The sequence below is a fragment of the Dermacentor andersoni genome, chromosome 10, assembly GCF_023375885.2.
Source record: "Dermacentor andersoni chromosome 10, qqDerAnde1_hic_scaffold, whole genome shotgun sequence".
NCBI classification, from domain to species: Eukaryota; Metazoa; Arthropoda; class Arachnida; order Ixodida; family Ixodidae; genus Dermacentor; species Dermacentor andersoni.
In genome coordinates, this window is record NC_092823.1 from 135,413,426 (window position 1) to 135,429,821 (window position 16,396).

Below are 16,396 nucleotides of genomic sequence, written 5' to 3' on the forward strand. Positions count from 1 at the left end.
ATGTTGGGTATAACAAAGGTATGTTCATGTAGGATGCAACTTCATTCTGAGTAGGTTCAATTGTAAATAAAATCAACACAGCAATGAGTGCAAGATCTTTTTTTTCTTTTAAAGGGCCCCTGAAACGGTTCGGACAAATTTTGTAAACGCGTAGGGTACAGCTTAAGTAGAACATTCGCACCACAATTTAAGTGAAGCGTTACGTATTAATGGAGCTACAAGCGATTACAAGTTACCCTCCTCCCTAGCCATGCTTTTCCTCCTCAACTCGTCCGCCGAGCGATCGGGGCTAAGCTCCGCCTTCACTGGCTCTGCGTCACGATGCGACGTCACATCGTCCACTTCCGGTTGTTTTGGAGCCCGCCCTCGACCGCGAGAAACCCCTCCGTTAGCCGCTTGGCCGTCGACCCCAAGCGAAAGCTATCGAAGCAGCGTGCGTTGCAAGCATTCTGTCGTAGCGCCGAACGTGTCTGGTATTCCGGTAATCACACATTACCTGAATATTTCGACGAAACGGTATAGGCATAAACTCAAGCTGGTGAAGGAACCTTAGCGTAGATGTACGTGAGCTGCCTGATACGGGTGCCTGCCTCCACGGTCCAGCCACCCGTTGGCGCAGAGCTTAACCAGCCTAAGAAAAAGCTAATATTGCTCTAACCAAGTGTAAAATATTTTAAACATTTACAAAAATAACGTGCTAATGATTACACTCCTGCAAAAAATTTACACCAGCAGCAAAGAAGAATATATTTTGTTACTGCTACTGTGTGTGGTTGAGTTCTATGCCACCAGGTGGCTGCACCGTGCAGACTATTCACATTTGCGCTTCTGTTCATCACCTCAAACGACACGCAAGGGGACGCGGCCAGGCCCTGTCCCCTTGCGCTTGCGTTTACCCTAATACCGGACTCTCGAAACGCTATTGCGTTAGTAATCTTCCGGTGTAAAGTGACGGCCGCAATCGCACAAATCCTGGCGCCAATCGGATAGTGGCAGTCCGATGCGCTGCAGCCAGTCAGCTCGTGTACTGGCTTGCAGAGGGAGACGATGTCGCAGCTTGACATATTGCCAGTCGCTACGTCTGCAGTCCACAACGCAACAAAGTCGAATCAAAGCGCTCGCGAAAAGACAAACCGATACTGACGGCGGAGCTCTCGTCAAAGACTGAGCACGTTGTAACACAAGCAGATGACACTTGCTGTGTGCCGGAAGTGCTTAAGTGTACCGAAAAATTGTTCTTGTGCATTTTCTCTATGTTACTTTCTTTTTATAACAAATTAACTAACATTCCAACTATTACGAACATCGTTTATTTACCATAAAGTTGGAAAAATTATCGATCACGCGCCCTGGTCAGCCAATCGGATAGCTCGCCCCACTGACGTCATATGGGTGATTTCGGTCATATGGGTTGGGTAGGGGCGGCTTAAAATTCCGCCGAGCAGTGTGCCGAGATCGGCAGCGATGTGCATTTTTAAAACCTTATAATAAATTACACGCTTTACGCAAAGCACTTAGATGTGTAAATTAATGATCAGAATGACCTACTCTAACGACTCAGTACGTTTGTAGAAAATCGTCAAAATCATTTCAGGGTCCCTTTAAGTTTCTAAGAGAAGAGTGCAGGCCACCCACTGTGCATGCCTCGCACCAAATACAATTTAAAAGGCCCCTGAAACGGTTCGGACAAATTTTGTAGACGCGTAGGGTACAGCTTAAGTAGAACATTCGCACCACAATTTAAGTGAAGCGTTACGTATTAATGGAGCTACAAGTGATTACAAGTTACCCTCCTCCCTAGCCATGCTTCTCCTCAACTCGTTCGCAGAGCAATCGCGGCTAAGCTCCGCCTTCACTGGTTCTGCGTCACGATGCGACGTCACGTCGTCCACTTCTGGTTGTTTAGGATTCCGCCTGCACGAAACGTTTCCGCTAGCCGCTTGGCCGTCAACCCCAAGCGAGAGCTATCGAAGCAGCGTGCGTTGCGAGCATTCTGTCGTAGCGCCGAATGTGTCTGGTATTCCGGTAATCACACACTAGCAGAACGTTTCGACAGAATGGAGGAGGCATAAATTCAAGCTAATGAAGGAACTTTAGCGTAGACGTACGTGAGCTGCCTCATCGGTCTCCACGGTCCAGCCACCCGTTGGAGCAGAGCTTAACCGGCGAAAAGAGAGCTAATATTGCTCTAACCAAGTGTAAAACATTTTAAAAATTTACAAAAACAATGTGTTAACGATTACACTCCTGCGAAAAAATTACACCAGCAGCAAAGAAGAATACATTTTGTTACTGCTACTGTGGTGGTTGAGCTCTATGCCACCAGGTGGCTGCACCGTGCAGACCGTTCACACTTGCGCTTCTGTTCATCCCCTGAAACGACACGCAAGAAGACACGGCCAGGCCCTGTCCCCTTACGCTTGCGTTTACCCTAATACCGGGCTCGCGAAACGCTATTGCGTTAGTAATCTTCCAGTGCAAAGTGATGGCCGCAATCGCGCAAATCCTAGCGCCCATCGGATGGCGGCAGTCGAATGGTTTGTGTGTTTTGAAAATCCTATTTGTATTTCGAAAGACACCTTTTTTTTTTTTTTTTTGACGAGAACGCACAGCATGATAAAAATACTGACCATACTGACTTGGCCAAGAAGCATTTCTGAGGCACTTTTATTTGCACATGTATGAATACAGTTGATCTGCTGAACTAGCGTCAAAAAAAAGTAAGGAAGAAAGCACAGGCGTTTTTCGAATGCGAGACGAAACCGACGAAACTGTAAACCCCGACTCGTCGGCATCGCTAGAGACATTAACACCCATTGGTTGTACTTTACTAGATGCCTGCCGCGTGAGCCATAAAGTTTCTCACTATAACACCTAGAGGGAAATCTGGCGCCACCGTCTATGGGAGTTTCTTAAGGGGGCACCGTGCCGGCATGGGAATGACGGTATATGTGTCTGCGAGGCTCGCGTTGGCTGGTGTTGTAAGAGGCTTCGAAGTTAATCAACAAGCGTAAGACAGCTGACATAAGGAAGTATAATATGGATAGAATTTAACATGCTCTCAGGAACGGAGGAAGCCTAAAAGCAGTGAAGAAGAAACTAGGAATTGGCAAGAATCAGATGTATGCGTTAAGAGACAAAGCCGGCAATATCATTACTAATATGGATGAGATGGTTCAAGTGGCTGAGGAGTTCTATAGAGATTTATACAGTACCAGTGGCACCCACGACGATAATGGAAGAGAGAATATTCAAGAGGAATTCGAAATCCCACAGGTAACACTGGAAGAAGTAAAGAAAGCCTTGGGAGCTATGCAAAGGGGGAAGGCAGCTGGGGAGGATCAGGTAACAGCAGATTTGTTGAAGGATGGTGGGCAGATTGTTCTAGAGAAACTGGCCACCCTGTATACGCAATCCCTCATGACTTCAAGCGTACCGGAATTTTGGAAAAACGCTAACATAATCCTAATCCATAAGAAAGGGGACGCCAAAGACTTGAAAAATTATAGACCGATCAGTTTACTGTGCGTTGCCTACAAAGTATTTACTAAGGTAATTGCATATAGAATCAGGAACACCTTAGACTTCCGTCAACCAAAGGACCAGGCAGGATTCCGTAAAGGCTACTCAACAATAGACCATATTCACACTATCAATCAGGTGATAGAAAAATGTGCGGAATATAACCAACCTTTATATATAGCTTTCATTGATTACGAGAAAGCGTTTGATTCAGTGGAAACCTCAGCAGTCATGGAGGCATTGCGTAATCAGGGTGTAGACAAGCCGTATGTAAAAATACTGAAAGATATCTATAGCGGCTCCACAGCCACCGTAGTCCTCCATAAAGAAAGCAACAAAATCCCAATAAAGAAAGGCGCCAGGCATGGAGATACGATCTCTCCGATGCTATTCACAGCGTGTTTACAGGAGGTATTCAGAGACCTGGATTGGGAAGAATTGGGGATAAGAGTTAATGGAGAATACCTTAGTAACTTGCGATTCGCTGATATTGCCTTGCTTAGTAACTCAGGGGACCAACTGCGATGCATGCTCACTGACCTGGAGAGGCAAAGCCGAAGGGTGGGTCTAAAAATTAATCTGCAGAAAAATAAAGTAATGTTTAACAGTCTCGGAAGGGAACAGCAGTTTACAATAGGTAGTGAGGCACTGGAAGTGGTAAGGGAATACATATACTTAGGACAGGTAGTGACTGCGGATCCGGATCATGAGACTGAAATAATCAGAATAATAAGAATGGGCTGGGGTGCATTTGGCGGGCATTCTCAGATAATGAACAGCAGGTTGCCATTATCCCTCAAGAGGAAAGTTTATAACAGCTGTATCTTGCCAGTACTCACGTACGGGGCAGAAACCTGGAGGCTTACGAAAAGGGTTCTACTTAAATTGAGGACGACGCAACATGCTATGGAAAGAAGAATGATTGGTATAACGTTAAGTGATAAGAAAAGAGCAGATTGGGTGAGGGAACAAACGCGAGTTAATGATATCTTTAGTTGAAATCAAGAAAAAGAAATGGGCATGGGCAGGACACGTAATGAGGAGAGAAGAGAACCGATGGTCATTAAGAGTTACGGAATGGATTCCAAGGGAAGGAAAGCGTAGCAGAGGGCGGCAGAAAGTTAGGTGGGCGGATGAGATTAAGAAGTTTGCAGGGACAACATGGCCACAATTAGTACATGACCGGGGTAGTTGGAGAAGTATGGGAGAGGCCTTTGCCCTGCAGTGGGCATAACCAGGCTGATGATGATGATGATGTAAGAGGCTTCGTCTAAAACGTGGATATGGCTACACAAATAACGCGTTTTTAAAGCAAAATCTTTATGAAATGTTTCCATTCACGCATATTACATCTTTACTCACCTACAGTGCATGACCAAGCGAAGAAAAGCAAGAACAAACGACAAACTGTTCCAAAGCGAGCACGAATCTTGTCGTCTGCCCTCCAACTTTAGCAGCCCGCTGATACCTTTTACCTATCATATACTTGTACATGCAATAACAAGCTCTTATAGTTAAACAAAACATGTTTTTGTGTAATAATAAAGGTAAAACAGCTTTTCACGTGCCGTTTTAGTAGAAAATGGATCATTGTGACAGACTGAACGGTGCTTGCCAAGCGCGTCTTCAAGGTGTGGCCGGCGTTGCGCGAACCCGGTGGTTCGAACGGGTGCGTTGCGTTCACCCAAATAGCCAACTAATACTGATTTGGCTTGGCTCCCGTTGGATTTTTAAAAGGCAGCGGTAGTGCGCGACTGTGAAACAGGGTGTAACCTTTCTCTATGGTGAAACCTTTACGAGGTGTTTCTGCGTTGTATTTTCGATTTAAGTGGTCTTCACTGCCGTGGTTAGTTTGTTTGGCTGGTTAGTACATGTGCAAACGCTCTATTGTGACGTTCTGGAGTTGTGGAAGGTCGTCGCCCCTATTGCAAGTACTTGCGTTGTCGCGACATCATTCGAACACTACACAATCAGAGCAGAAACAAGTGCTATAACGTACCCCGGTGGTCGTGTAGGCGTCAGCTCTCGAAGTATTGGGCAATGCACGGTGGGAGCCCGTTTTATCTGCGGATGCGTGCTTGCACCAACTCTGACGAAATTCTGATCATTTGGGACCTATGAAAGCAGTGCTGTGTTGTTTTTGTTCCCTGCTTAGTTCGCCTGTTTACATACTCGCCTGAGTGTGTGCTATTGTGATTTGTAAGTTTTCCCCCGTCGGTCTGTACCAGATACCTCGCATTCAGCTGCTTGTCACCTGTGGTCGTTTTATAACTTTGCTGCAAAATTTTGTCCTTAAGTCGAATAAACTTGGGAAGGAAATCGTGAAGCTTTACTCCCGGAAAGCGCTTGTACGTCCATATAATTTACAGTTCAAATGCAACACATATCCTCATTTAAATTTTAGAAGAATTTATGATTTCAGTAAATTGAAATTGCAGTTAAACAGAATTCAATAACTTGAAGATTGCTATATGCACACCAAATAAGTTCTGCAAAGTAAAACGGTTTGTTACATTAAAGTTCAATATATGGAGGTCTAATTGTACAAAATTGATTGATATAGGGGTTGATTGGATACAGGGTGTGCATATTCACACGCCTGCTCCCTTAGTCAGTCGTTACGTGCCGGTCTACTTGGGCAATAAACCAAGCAACAATGTTAATGTTTTCGAACTGTTCATATATCGGGAGCACACCAAGAAGGTGATCTAAAACCTCCAGGCATATGGTGACTTTCTGTTTCAAAAGAAAAAAAAGTAATAGTAATAATGTGTACAGTGGCATAGCAGAGTAAACAAACAAAAAAGCTGTCTTTTTAAGGCAATGCTACATATTTTTTTCCTAATTACAGCAGCCATGCAAGGTGTTCTAGATCAGTTACAATATTTGAAAATTCATTGTGATGGGCCAGTCTGTTTCCCTTAGTGTTATAATGGCCTCATATTCTTGTGAAGTTAATCATATTACTCCTGTATCCTTACCACATTGAACTCCTGAAATGTTTTATCTTGGCCACTCCTCCTCATCCACCATGCTTCTTCTGCTTAATAGTTTTCAAGGCAATTATATTGCCCTCCTCTCCCTATTATTAAGGCAAGGAAACAGATCCACATGGCCATCACAAACTAATTTTCACTTGCACATGCCCTGACGTTCAAGACATTGCAGTTGAGCTAGAAGCTAGAGGGAAGCTAGAATTAGCACTAGTGAAATGTGAAGGTTGTTAGCAAAGGTGCCCACAGTGTGTGAGGCCACAGTTTATGCGAAGATAAAAGTTTTGAGAAAAATTATATAAATTTTGCAGTTGATATTGTTGTTTAATTAATGCTGCTCTTGCTTTAGTTATCTTTTTTTTTGTCACCATATGTGTTAAATGTCACAGCATTTGATATTATAGCATTGACATATATCAGCGGGGGGGGGGGGGGGGTCCTCATCTGGATAGTTCATTTCTAATGCATACACTTTGCATGGCTTGTTCGCGTTGCCAACACCTACTGTATTACTTTGCAATTAAAACCTTCACAATTGTTTTTCACACAAAAATAAAACAAGCAATCTAAAAATGTTCCTTTGTATCATGCAATATAGCGCTCCTCTCACCTAAAGCTGTATGTTCTCGAGACACAAGTAAACAGCTACATGTTAGCTGCAAAACCTCTTAAATTTGCAACAATATCGAATATATTGAGACAAAAAAAATACCTTGGTGAACATATTGCTGCAGATGCTGACCAGCACATGAGTAGTGCTTCTTTTATTACAAACATTTAATCACCTTGCAGAGAGTGTCTACCACTTAAATCACAATCATTTTATTGAGATATTTTTGTGTCATTTGCATGTGGCAGAAGCAGGAAATAGTAAGCTGACTCTGCCTTAAAGCAAACATATGCATGAGAGAGCGCTTAAAGCATTACTTGTTCAAACCAAGGCTTTGGTGTCTAGACTTCACGACGAAGAGAGTAAAATGTGAGGTCACTTGCCCTGTATTCTGAAACCATCTATGACTGGAAGCTTCATTCCACTGAGCTGAGCGCAGTGCCACCCCTCGACTGAAGCCGACGCTGTGTTTCACAGTAATTGACATGAAGTTTAATTAAAGCTAAGCAACCACCTCTGTCAAGGAGCGGGGATGCTGTGCATTTGAATCCAGGTGGAGTGGTGAGTGGAGAATACAGGAGTTCGTCATCTTTACCTATCCTCGAGCTTCTTAAGAGATTTCCTACAACATTTAAGCTCAGCCTTTCTGTTTTCTTACAGCATGGTTAGTACAGGTGGTACAAAACATTCCATTGTACAGTTTCTATAATTCTTTGGGAAAACATCCATCACCTCACTAAACAGGAATAGGCTCAATAGGTTCACTGGTATCATCTATAGTGTCTCCATCCAAGACCTATTGCTATTACAAGGCATTGCAGACATTCAGTGACGTAGCCAGAAATTTATTTCAGGGAAGGATTCTCCACTGGCCATTACCACTCCCCCATCACCTCTCTCTCTCGCACTATATAAATGTGTGGAGGGTTTTACATCACACCAAGACAAACTCCTAGCACTCCCCGGACAGGAATGCTTTAGCAATGAGGATGCACATTTTTACGTTGTCAAAACAACTTTGCTTAACTTCTGACAAAAGTTTTTCATTGCTAAGGCATGCAGCCACTATGCTTAAAATTATGCTATCATCCTTGTGCTGTTTTTAAAAATGATTATATTAAAAATAACATTTTGTTTACAAATTGATGTACTTATATAATGTATATTATGACCTAGTTGGTACATTACTTAGGAAAGCAAACTGTGCTAAAAACATGACAGCGCTCTGTCTTGTGTCTTCTTGTTTGCAGCCCAGACTTGTTGCAGCCTAAGTAACAGTGGAGGTCAGCGTTATTTTCTTACCAGGTTTGCTAGTGAGTGGTTCAGCCATGGCTGTGTATGGAAGAGAGCGGGCACTATTTTGCAAGTCGCCTATTACTTAATTGCAGACATTAGGGGCATGCTGCCCTGACACCTGGCTATTCTAAAGACTGCAGAGCAGCAAGCACAGCACATGCTATGACAGGGTAGGCGAATCTCTGCTAAGGCAACTGGCCACGGCCATCTGGTGTTGAGCGATCGAGCAGTGATGAGACAATCCCCCTATGTTCCATAATTTTTCACTTAACTTCATTCTTGACTCCCTTAATGCGCATCACCACCCTAGCCCCCTTACTTTATCCACCTCCCACTCCCTGGAGCTCTCTGAAACTCTTTTCAGCTAATCACTGTCGCACTTTTCAACATTCATGGGGTTGTTGAATGACACAGCATTCTCTAACATTCCTATATTTATGTTTCTGTGTGGACATCGAAGCCATTCACCTAGCTCCCCTAGTTTGTTGTGGCGGCTTCTTAGCTTCCCTGGTCCAGCACCCCATCCTTGATATAAATTGCCGTGCGCAAATCAACATTCTGTAGGCCTTTCTTTCCTGTCCTGTTTTCTCTCCATTTTTTCATTCTTAGCAGTGTGTACAAACTAGCCTGAGAGCAAGCTCTTCTGAAGTTAATTAACATACTGAAAGTCAGAGTCAATGGAAAGTAAAAGAAGAAAAAAAAAAGGGGGGGGGGAAGTGTTTTTTATGAGTTTTCTAAACAAGCAAGTTGTAATATAAGTAAGTTGTATAATAGCAAGCACAAAGTGTGAAAGAATAAAAAACACATTTGCACTTCTCGTCTGACGAAATTTACTGTGCTTTTACAGAAATGAAAATCATTGAAAAGGAAGTAAGTGTTCACGTTGAGATATGAGCACGTAATCTGTAAGCCTTGTAAGCTTATGTCAAGTAAAACAACATGAAATCCTGAGAGATTGAGCTTCTTAAGTACACGTGTTATAATAGGAACACCAACCTTCTTCAGGATGATAAAAGCACTGTAGATCAAGGTTCTCCACGTAGTGGAAACATTGTTAAATCTGTTAAGATGTGAATGTGGGCAAGTTGGTAACAAATTTCTAACTTGCTAAAGCACATTACTGTCCTCATCGAACTAATAACTAAGTTTCTTGTACATGTGCCTTGATCACATTCAGCACAACATTATGCATTTTTATCTTTCTTTAATACATTCTGTAGCCCCTCAATGGATTCAAGATGCTAGAAATTTATGTTGAACCACAAAGTGCTTGCCATTAGAAAAGACAAGAAGTCAGTTCCTGTGTTAGAAATATGTATTAGTTAGAGAAAGGCTAAAATTTAGTATGAACATTAGCCATGTTTTGAAGTTTTCATCCTACTCATTTTACAGTTGAAGCTAGCTTGCTTCTCAGGTTACTTGTGCTTAGAATTAAAGCAGATGAATGGCTTGCCGGGGTGTTATCCACAGAAAGTGGTCACTTTTCTCACTCTCACCGTAGTGTTTGGGCTACTGCTGGTACTGTTTGCCGCATAGCAGCCAGTGCAGTGCCACTGAGTGTCGTGTGCCGATGTGCCAGTTTTTCTTAGCATGTGGACACTTCTCCCACGAGTTTCTTCGATGTTGTCTTGACGAGGGCCGAACAGTGAATGAGCCAGTTCATCTTGAAATTTTATAATTGGCGTAGAGTTTCCTTCAAGCATGCCATGGATGTTCCACGCATTTATGATGGCACTTCCAACAAGCAACTCAACAGCTACCTTTCTGTACCACTTGAGTCCTTTTCTAAGGCAGTTGTGGTATAACGTCATTTGTTCACTATAGTCGACGCCCTTTTTTGCTGCATTGCAATCGAGACCGGCCTGATGTTTCATGATTGGTGCGCCGTCCCTTGTTTTCTTCCCACTGTCCACCAAAGTTGCTTCATATTTGGCGACAGATGTGAGTATCAGAACAGGCCTCTTGTCCATCCACTTCAGTGCCTTCACTCCGTTTTTGGACTGAAGTCCAGTAACACTGCCATTTGCAACCTTTACTTCAGTGAGATCTTTTGGCAGCCCTTTCCTCACTGAGCGAACTGTGCCACGAATGAAAGTGTCTTCCTTTAGAAGGCGAAGAGTGAGCGGCAAGCTCATGTAGAAGTTGTCTACGTACAGCGGGCACACGACTTCCTTGTAATTTTGCAGGAGTTTCAAGCATACATCTTCGGCATGTCCGATGCCAACTGTTCAGTCACACTTTCCGGCATATACATCAACCTTTAGCCTGTAACCGTCTTTGGTACATGCCTTGAACAGCCCGACTCTGTAAGAACGAAAGTCTGCCACGCCATGGCACTATTGTTTCATCTATCACAACCTCCTTTCCCGGCTCAAGCACAGTGGCAAAAATTTTGGTTCAATTTCTCTACCAGAGGATGGATCTTAAAGACATGATCCTGCAACTCTGCAACCAGTTAATTGTCCGCAAAATGCCGGAACCTCAAAAGTAGGGAAAAGGCGGCCACGGCTCATATTTTGACGAATGAGTTCAACACCATACAGGTTACTTTTTGCCCAGTAGTGACTCAGATAGGAAGATGGACGAGATTAATACAAATTGGTATTCCAACAAATGCTTTCGTTTGTTGGAGATTGGTTTCCATCCAATTTTCCAACTTTGATTTAGATTTGGGAGTAGGAAGACAGAGGAGACCAATACAAATCAGTTTTCGAATAAATGCTTTAATTTCTTGGGCATTGGTTTCCGTCCAATTTTTCAACCGTGATTTAGATTTAGCAGTAGTTGACTTCAACACTTGTTGTGTGAACCTGTTTGTTTCATTGACCATCATTTGCCAAATGTCATCCGTAATAAACAGTGAACATAAAGATGGGGCATAACGGCTAGATGGCAACTGAATGATAGTGGGCGGCCTAGAGTGCGGTGTCGCACTAGGCGAAGTGGTTGTTGCCGGTGTCCATTTCTCTAGAGATGGGCTGAGGGAAATGAGAGCATCGTATCCTGAATCATTCACCTCAGAATCATCAGTCAGGTCTGACTCTCCATTCGACATGCTGGCTAAGGTCTGTGATGGTTCGTAAACACTATCTTTGTCACTGATTTCACTGTCTGTCCACTGCTGAACATCTGAAACTGAAGCACTTGACTCATCCGCTGGTGATCGCGAAGTTGCTGGTGCATTCTTCTGGCCCAAAACTAAGTTTATTTGTTTCCTCTGCATTGTGCTTTTTTTTTTTTTTTGCATCCGTAAGGGGCATGAGGATCTATCAGACACGCTGAAAAGTTTGGGAGTAGCAAGAAAAATGCAGGTACTTATTCCAACGGCACGTATTTCAAAAACTGCGGCGAAAGTTTGCAAGAAACCCAACCGAGAAATGCGCCGCCACTCGACTCTCCGAAACAAACATGCCACCCCGTGTCCAATGCAATAAAAATATATGTTAGTTGCAATTTCAAACCTCAGATGGCAACACAAGAGCGAGAATTCTTGCGTGTGGGTCACTGGAGAGTCACGCCGCCCACAGCATAAAAACGTTTTCATTGAGTGCATCGTGGATTGCCAGTGGGTCATAGCATTTAACATCAGACGAGTAGTCTACTGGCTATCTATAACCTCACACAACAAAAATCGTACCTCTGAGTTCAAGTGTCATAATGTTATCGCAGCAGCAAGCAGATGAATGCCCATAACTTTGCTGCTGCGTAGGAGCACAGGCTGTGCTGTGATGTCATTCAGAGTGACACGTGACTTAGATTCAAGGCAGCAGTTATTTGTTGAATCTGTTGCTTCAGTGGACTAATTAAAGTTAAGAGAAATAATGAAAAATACAACCCGAATGTCTGGGTGCTTTTGTTTTACTTCGCACTGTAGCAATATGAATTTCCGTTTCGTCTCCTTTTTCCGACGTTTGCACGCGCGCAGAGAACGAAACTATACGTCATTGTCTACTGTGTTCCAGCATTGCGATCATGCTCTTTCACCCTCTCGCGTTTGCCTCAGTGCTTGGGCACTGACTTTTACCGCTAATCACGTGTTCTCGTGTAGAGCGCGCATTATCGTCCGCTACAGGAAACGAGACAAGCGCAACAGCTCGCGCGACACCGTCACCGGTGACGGTGACGGAAAAAAAGAAGACGGCAGGGTATACCCGCCGCGCGACCCCTCGGCTCCGGTATGGGAGAACGCAGTGAAGGAAATTCGCTTACACAGGCGAAACGGGGAAAGTCGAGAGAGTGTTTATATAGGCGGCGACGCTTGCCTCCTGAAATCATGTGTTCGCGGCACTTCAATCATTCTCTCTCTGCTGTTAATGAACCAATTTGAAAAATGCTTGCGGTAGAACACTTCTTAGAGAGCACGTAACAACTTTCAGCGTATAACCAAAATTTGTTATGTAGCCTGTGAGGGGCCCTTTAAAACAAACGCGGTAAAAATCGGGTGTACCGTGGGATGTTGTTACAGCTGCGTCGAGCTTCACAGCCCCCTACACAAGCATTGCTGTGAAGCCTGTGGCAGAAATAGGGTTTTATTAAATCAAAGGACTGCATAGAGCGCGCTCTCGTGTTGTGCTACGTGAATTAAATCATTCGTTTCCTGCCTGCACAAACGTCTGCATCTCGAGTGGATTTCGAGCACACCGTATAATAATGTACAGTTCCGTCGTGCTTCGCAGCACTATACACAAGTACTGCCGTAAAGCTAGTGGCAAAAGTACGATGTCATGAAACCAGATCAATGCATATACCACGCTCTTTTGGTGCGCTGCGTGAATGGAAACATTGCTTGCCTGCCTGCACAAACGTTTGCATCTCGAGTTAATATCAAACAAACCATATAATATATGTGCAGTTTTGTCGAGCGCTTCACCGCACTGCATGCAAGCATTGCCGTAAAGCCTGTAGTATAAATAGGGTTTCATTAAGTCAAATGAATGCGCAAACCTCGCACTTGTGGTGTACAAGGTAAACAAAGAATTCGTTGCCATGTCTCCACAGTAGTTGGTCACGTTGATTTGTGTGAGCATATAGGTTCATGTGCCTCATCTACCTCTGTGATGAGAAAATAAGCAAGAATATCAGCTGCTATGTGTCGATGCATATGCTTTTTATTACAAGGTGTAGGAGCAGTCCATCTTAATTACTGCATGAGTAAACCACTCATGGAAACAGTACGTTCCTTGAACATTGTAGCTATTTAATAGCCTAGGAAGCGCGCTATATTGGAAGTTGCAATTTTTTTTCTGTTCGCAAAATTCAATAACTCAGTGCTTTTTCTAAAAGCAAATTTCGCAATGATACGTGTGCTGCGTCAGTAAGTTAAGTAGGCAGCACATAATTACGCTAAACCAGAGGAATATCTGCAGGTAGGGATTTATACAAATGTACTGAGTATTTTAAAAAAAATCTTTTCTCAAATGTTTTCAGTGTGGATTCAGTTGCATATGCGCCCAGCGCTGATTTCCAGCGCTTAATTTTTGTTGAACCTTGATGTAACAAAGACGTAACACTCAGCACTCTACTTTGTTACATCAAAAATTTTTTTGCAATGGAACACTGCATTCTACTATACGTGCCGCTCATGCGCCCCAAAATTTTGGCCCCTCTAAGGAAGTCACTGTTTTAAGTCACTGTTCTCTAAGTTTCGTCCGAAACTTGAATAACGCTACTTCCAACACTCGTGAAACCAGCAGCCACGTCGGCTTGCCGCCTTTACACCAGCCGCAAATTACTTTTAAAAAATGTGGCACGCGCGGGCCGTGTATGTGCACTCTGCTGCGCGCGGACAGCCGTATGCACGGGCACGGCCGGGCAAGAGACGTCGCGCGCTCTCCTACCCTAGCGCGCGCTTGATCACGGGACGTGGACAGCGCGCATAAAGCTGCCATCCTTCTCGGCTCACCCTCGCACCCTTTCATTCGCAATTAACCCCAGCACGTGGGATGCAACGGGGCACTATAATTTTTGTCACACTTGTACTTTAAACCATGCATCAGGGCGATGGCGAAAATTCGCTTAGGGTGTCCAAAGATTGCTATCGCAATAATACACTATGGAGAAAGGTATTATGGAAATTATCTGTGGATAGGTCGAAACACCCTAATTTCCCAAACACGCACCCATCCACTGGCACGCTGCACACCACGGATCCCGCGCGGCACGCTGCATCATTAAGGCGTATCGTTCTTCTCTAGCTCTATGATCATTTCTGCAGTAGTCACTTGGCGAGAAGCTTAATTTCCAACCTATGCGCAAGTGTCGTACCTGAATTTCGAAAGTACACGGACCATATATATGTTGGCAAAATAATCGGAACTCACTATTTAGACTCGCCAAAATTATACTTAGCTGCTCACTTGAACTCATAAGAATATACTACTCAGCCGAGCTCACTCGGGCTCAAACTCGCCAAAATACTGCTCAGCTGGGCTCACTCAGACTCATGGGATGATCTGAGGGAGTTGACTCATCAGTGAGTTTGCCAGCGTATGATGTGTGCTGAACCACAAACCTGGCTTTCTTGAATAAAAACAGTTGGTCGCTGCAGCATATGGATGCACATAAGTGTAATTCAGAGAGCATGGCATTGTAAAGGCTGCCACAGTTACCATGCCATGCTGCAGCTCATTTCAATCATGTCAAATGCAATACCCCTGCCAGCTTTTAGTCAGTCGATCAAATGTGATTGCTATTTATCTCATCACAACACCTCATTTTTCTGCCTAAGGCTTTGGGTGAATTTTCCTTGGCATCCATTTTGTTACTCTAACAGGTTACCAGTTATCTGTTGCCTATACGAAATTTGAAGTTGTGCACATTTCACGTGGACTCTATGCCAAACTCGTAGTACTGCATGCGTTTTTGCAATTAGGTCTAGAGTTACAGAATCGCATGTGGGAGTTACTTTAGTTAGCAACTGTAGCTTTGGAACAAACATGTGCATGAGAGGGTGCTTAAGTGTTACCTGTCAAGACTGGGAGCACCAAGGCAACTTGTGCAGTAAAGGCATGGGCAGTACGAGCCCACAGATTTTTTAAGTGTGGCTGAGGTGATGCGTCTAGACTTCACTATGAAGAGAGCCAAATAAAAGGTTGCCTATCCATCATACCTATTCTGGAGCCTTTTCTTGAGCTTTTCTAAAACATTAAGCTCAGCGTGTACACTTTATCACAGCATAATTATTACATGTGATATAAAACATTGTATTGTGCAGTTTCTCCAACTCTTCGTGAAGGCATCTATCCATAGATTAAACAGGAATAGGCTCAATGTTGACATATCTCCACACCAGGACCTCGTACTGTCACAATGCATCACAGACATTATATAAGTGAACTCCAAAAGTGAAGCTCTTCGTTAACATTGGCTAAAATTGTATCTTTACATAGCAAAGTGATCATGCATAAATCTGTATGTCATGACAGAACACTTCGTTTCTCACGGACTTTAGTTTACAATTGTTTTCAAGTTCACGAAAATTGTGCAGTGGGCTAGTTGGTTCGACATACTTAACACTGTTGTGCGGAGTGACGAAGGGACAGGACTTGAGTGAGGAAACAACACACGACACCTGAGCACAAACTATCAACTGGTGATTATCACAAGACAATGATTCTGCTGAAAAGTAGGAACCAAAGGAAAAGAGAAGTCGTGGAAGCATACAACCTCAAGGTGGACCCACAGGGCTCATGCGTCAGCCCGCCGTCTATTTCACTCAGCAATAAAGAGATTAGCATAATCGCTGACCATAGAGGGTGTAGGTAGACCGGGAAGAGGACTCCTGTGCATGCGTGTAGGCTTTATGTACGCTTCACTTGCAGAAAAATAAACCAGTTCGTAGTTTGCGCTCAGGTGTCGTGTTGTTTTCTCGATCAAATCCTGACCCTTCATCGCTCTGCGCAACAGTGTTAAGTTTTCAGGTTGTTCACTATGTGATGTAGGAAGGGTAAAATTGATGGGAAATCCCAATATTCTC